General features: G+C 45.9%; 1 protein-coding gene and 1 non-coding gene across 2 annotated transcripts in view; one reads left to right on the top strand and one right to left on the bottom strand.

Annotated features, from left to right (window-relative positions):
* The window catches only part of GNE (glucosamine (UDP-N-acetyl)-2-epimerase/N-acetylmannosamine kinase), a 66685-nt gene that overhangs the window by 25014 nt on the left and 35942 nt on the right, over positions 1–5729 (top strand). The window lies entirely within an intron of this gene.
* Positions 720–842, bottom strand: LOC114006960 (small nucleolar RNA SNORA40). The gene has a single exon (XR_003548612.1). It is a non-coding gene; the product is annotated as a small nucleolar RNA SNORA40 (small nucleolar RNA).

Below are 5729 nucleotides of genomic sequence, written 5' to 3' on the forward strand. Positions count from 1 at the left end.
TTTTTTTTTTTGGAGAGATTTTTGCTATAGGGCGCGTGCGCTCGCCAGACAGACAGAGAGAGACATTAGAGACAGAAAGCGAGAAATCACCCCCCTGGGGGGATGGTCACGCCGCAGTCCCTTCTCCTCCATTCTCCTCTCGGGATCTTGGGCACGCACGCACACGCGCCCGGCGTGAGTTTTAAGCCACCGGGTCCAGGACGCGAACCGCAGTCAACTACGTGGGAGTCCAGCGACATAGCCATTACGCTAACTGCTGGTTCCCCCAGTTATGAATATCTTAATCAGTATGTTTGTAAGCATACGTAGTTGCCATAGACATTATATATCTTTTTTTTTTTTTTTTTTTGGAGAGATTTTTGCTATAGGGCGCATGCGCTCGCCAGACAGACAGAGAGAGACATTAGAGACAGAAAGCGAGAAATCACCCCCCAGGGGGGATGGTCACGCCGCAATCCCTTCTCCTCTATTCTCCTCTCGGGATCTTGGGCATGCACGCACACACGCCCGGCGTGAGTTTTAAGCCACCGGGTCCAGGACACGAACCACGGTCGACTATGTGGGAGTCCAGCGATATAGCCATTACGCTAACTGCTGGTTCCCTATATATCTTGATTTAAAGAAGGTATCTTTAAAAACTTTGTAAGACCCTGATGGGAACAATTCCGAGATGTGGGCTGGATTAAAGAAGAGTTATGTGGATGCTTTTTTAAAGTTATAATATTCCTTCTTACATGCACCGAATGCATACTGAACAATGAGTGCTGGGCTGCAAAGGAGGATTTATTTTTGCCTCATCTTTAAGTTTGTCCACAAGTTAAACAAAAACTGACACGAGTGCTAAGGATCATAGGCACTATTCTTTTTATTTATTTATTTTTGAGAGGTTTTTGCCTTAGGATGCGTGTGCTTGCTAGGGAGAGAAAGAGAGACAGAGACAGTGAGAGGGAAAGTGGGAAATCACCTCCCGGGGTGGGTGGCCATGCCACAACCCCTTCTCTTCTATTCTCCTCCCAGGATCTTGGGCATAGACACACATGAACCCAGTGTGATTTTCAAGCCACCAGGTCTGGACCCCGAACCACAGTTGGCCATGTGGGAGCCCAGCAATGCAACCACTACACCATCTGCTGGTCCCAGCATTACTATTTTTACAAATTGGGGAGCAGCCAGGAGGTGTGATGATTAAGGTGGCTGGATCCCACAAGGCTGACTACAGTCTGAAGCTGCATGTGCATGTGTGCCCAAAATCTTGAGAGGAGAATGGAGAAGGGATTGTGGTGTGACATTCCCCCTGCGAGGGGGGGAGGTGCTTTCTCACTTTCCCTCTCTTCATCTTTCTTTGTCTCTCTCTGTTAATACACATGCCCTATAGCAAAACCAAAAAAGAAAAAAAAAATGTTAGAGCCAGCCAGGTGGTTTAGGATAAAGGTGGCTGGATCTCACATCATCGACTGTGAGGTCTGACCCCTGAACCTGGCAACTGCAAAAACACATGGCGCATGTTTGTGTGCACCCAAAATTTCAAAAGGTAAATGGAAGAGAAGGGACTGCAGCATGGCCATCCCCCCTGGGTGGGTGCTTGTTTCCTTTCTCTCTCTCTCTGTCTCCAGTGAGTGCAGGTGCTGTAGAGGAAAATTTTAAAAGATTCATACATTTATTTTTTCCATGAGTGAGAGAGACACACAGAGAGATATGAACACCCACCAGGGTCATGACACCACCATCCACTCCCAGCCTCAGAAAGCAATAGGTTAAGGGCATGTGCATGCCCTGTGTATCAGGTCTCCAGACAAGAACTCGGAACCTTCCCATGCGAGTCAGCCTCACAGAGCATAAGTAGTGCTTTACCATTGCACCACCATCTGGCCAATGAATTATTAACTACTGGAACAATGCACCCAAAAAGTACTGACTGAAGTCATCCTGAAGATAAGCTTCTGTGTGTGTGTGGGGGGCAGCAGTTAGCATAATGGCTATGTCACTGGACTCCCATGTAGTCAAACCGCGGTTCGAGTCCCACACCCACTGGCTTAAAACTCACGCCGGGCGCATGTGTGTGCCTGCCCAAGATCCCGAGAGGAGAATGGAGGAGAAGGGACTGCAGCATGGCCATTCCCCTGGGGGGTGACTTCTCGCTTTCTGTCTCTTTGTCTCTCTCTGTCTTTCTGGCCAGCACAAGCGCCCTATAGCAAAAACCTCTCAAAAACAAACAAACAAACAATAAAGATAAGCTTCTGTCATAATGAAAGACGTGCCTAAGGGGTCTGCTTAGCACAGAGAGGAAATGTGTATAGAGCGGACACTGAGCAAACGAGATCGAGGTCTCCCGTGTAACGGCTGGGAGACCTCAGGCAACTCGGTCTTCTGTGATTTGATCTCTTTATAAAACAGGAGTAATAGAATATACATCTTACGATTGCCATATGTATTGCATGAATATAGATAATGTTTAGAATAGCAAGCTACTAATACATGGGTAGAGTCTACAGAGAGGCAGAGTACTTTATAGTAATTAAATAGCCAAAAGAACAGGAAAGACATAAACAAAATAAATGCCTGTTACAGGACTTTATTTGTTACAGGGTCTGTTCCCAAAGTGTCCAGATAAGTCTCTGTCAGGGATGCTGCAGGAAGGCTTCTCCCTCTGGTTTGATTAAAGGGTTGGGTTAGATCATCTCCTGAAGTCTAGGATTCTCTGATGGCCTAATTATGTCCTGAATGCTTGAAGTTATATTTTTGCTTATGGAGTAAAATATTTTTTAATTTGATTTTTACTATATTATAAAGCCATAAGTCTTTTTTTTTTTTTCCAGCTTGTAGAACTCTCAAACTAAATCCAAGCGAAATCAAATCAATCAAGTAAAACTTGACTACTTAGGAAGACTTTTTAATATATGTTGATACATGCAGTTAAATAGCAAAGTAGTGAAGATGTACAAATGTAATGTTATTGGGCCCATCAGAAGGCATGATGCTTAAGGAGCTGGATCCCATATGGCCAACTGCACCATTCCAACCCCAGACCTGGCAGCTTGGAAAATATGCTGGGTGCATGTGTGTACTCAGAATCCAAAATCCTGAGAGGAGAGTGGAAGAGAAGGAACTGCAGCGTGGTCATCCCCTGGGGGGGGCACTTTCTGATTTTCTCCTTCTTTCTCCCCTCTCTCTCTTGAGTGAATGTATGCACTTTTTAAAATAGAAAAAAAAAAAAGAAATGTAGTATTATTTATTCATTAAAAAGTGATCTTAAAAGCCAAGATAAATGCCTATCAAGGCTTTTTGTTGCAATTTCACCTCAAGAGAACATAGGAGAAAATTCTAAAAAGAAGAAATGATTCCATGAATACAGAATTGCTTGACTATCGGGGCTGGCAGGTGGTGTGGTGGTTAGGGCAATGGACTCTCACATGGCTGACCACCATGAGAGGGAGAGAGAAAAAGAGAGAGGGAAAGTGAGAAAGTAGGCCACCAGGTTCAGGACACAAACCATGGTTGGCCATGTGGGAGTCCAGCACCTTAACCACCATATCACCTGCCGGCCCCACAAGTGGCTTCTTAATTGTGCATAGATTCTCAGATTGTACCACCTATTGCTAATGATATTTATATTTATTAGTTATAGGTTTTCTTACTTATACTGCATTAAGTATTTTTAGAATAGCTGCAGTAAATATACATACAAAAGGTGTGCATTATGTGTACAATATGAATTTTTACCAACTAAACACACCTGTATCATCAGAACCAAATTTTTTTTTTTTAATTTCCCAGAAAGCACGTGCACTTGCCAGAAAGACACAGAGGGAAAGCGAGAAAGCATTTCCCTATGGGGAATGGTCATGCTGCAATCCCTTCTCCTTTATTTCTCCCTTATTTTGGACTTTGGGCACCTAGATTTTAAAAAAATAAATGGTATGTATTGTTTTAGAATTATTCTTTTTAAACAAATCTATTTATTTATTATTATTATTCAGTTTGACCAGAGAGAGATGGATGATGGGAAAGCAAGCCACCAGTTCCAGGACTCCAACAGAGGTCAGCCATGTGGGAGTTCACCGTCTCAACCACCACACCATACGATGGCTGTAGTTAATTATTCTTAATTTTCCCAACTTTTCCAGAGGAGGTGTGCACTCACTAGAGACAGAAAGAGGTTGAGTGAGAAAGCAACCCCCAAACCTTGTGGGGGAATGGCCATGCAGCAATGCCTTCTCCATTTCTCTCTCTTTTGGTGATTTTGGGGTACAGACACACACGCTCCTGGTGTGTTTCTCAAACTTCCAGGTTTGGAACTTAAATCTCACAGCTAGCAATATAGGAGCCAGCTGCCTTAACCAGCACACTATGGGTTGGTCCCAATTTTTCTTAACTTTCAAGAGAAATAATTAATGTTCTGCTTTGGATATTTGGTGATACAGCACAGGGCTTTAAAAGCAATATGGCCATTTTCTTTCTTTCTTTTTTTTTTTTTTTTTTAGAGGTTGCTATAGGGCACATGCGCTTGCCAGACAGACAGAGACAGAGAGACAGGTATTGAGAAATCACCCCCCAGTGGGGATGGCCACGCCACAATCCCTTCTCCTCCGTTTCCTCTTGGGATCTTGGGCACGCACGCACATGTGCCCAGCGTGAGTTTTAAGTCACCGGGTCCCGGACTCGAACCGCGGTCGACTATGTGGGAGTCCAACGACATAGCCATTACACTAACTGCTGGTCCCATGTCCATTTTATCTTTAATACCAGCTGTAGGCAGAATAATGACTCCCCAAGCATATACATGTAGCCACTCCCAGATTACACATGTCTCTTCACATGGCAAGGGGGATTTTGCAGCCATGATTTTGATTGTGAGATGAGAAGAGTCCCCTGGACTACTGGTAGACCCAACATAATCACTAAGTTCATGGCATGACAGTACCGCACCATATCCCTACTTCCCCAGTGATCACATACAAGCTCTAAGGCAAAAAAATGAAATAAGGGTCCAGCAGATGGAGTAATGGTGACGTTGCTGGACTCCCACTTAGTCGGCCGTGGTTCAAGTCCCAGACCTGGTGACTTAAAACTCACACGGGGAGTGTGTGCATGCAGGCCCAAAAACCCCCAGAGGAGACTGGAAGAGAAGGGATTGCTTCGTGGCCATCCGCCCTGGAGGATGATTTCTCCCTTTGTTTCTGGCGAGTGCACTCACTCTGTAGCCTCCCCCCCCCCCAAAAAAAAAAAAAAAGAAAAGAAAAGAGAAAAAAAGAAAAAATAAGTAGAAAGTAAACATCTTCATAAGGTGCAATAAGGAGCCCTGTCTCGCTATGTCTGGATGTCCCTGGGCGTTGGACAGGCTCGGCTCCCAGCAGGAGGCAGACGCCGCGCCTCAGTCATCCTGGAGCCTGCACCGGAGCCTTCCAGCAGCCCTGGACAGGAGTGGCCGTGCTTGGCTCCGGGGGCGCCCTGGGACCGGCGCGCTACCCACAGGGTTGTTTCAGTCTCGGTCTACGAAATGACTGAAGAATGGCAGGCGTACAAACCCCACACCAAAACCTTTGTCCGGGGAGGCTCCGGGCTCCGGTGCGATCTTTGCACTCAGCTCCAATTCAGTCCCCTAGCGCCACGATCGCGGAAAACACCTTTCCACCCCGCCCCCCACCTCCCGCGCCCCGCCCCCCGCGGTCTCGGTCTACGACATGATTGAAGAATGGCAGGGGCGGGAACCTAACACCCAAACCTTAATG

This window comes from Tupaia chinensis, unplaced genomic scaffold, assembly GCF_000334495.1.
Source record: "Tupaia chinensis unplaced genomic scaffold, TupChi_1.0 Scaffold000104_1, whole genome shotgun sequence".
Lineage (NCBI taxonomy): Eukaryota > Metazoa > Chordata > Mammalia > Scandentia > Tupaiidae > Tupaia > Tupaia belangeri.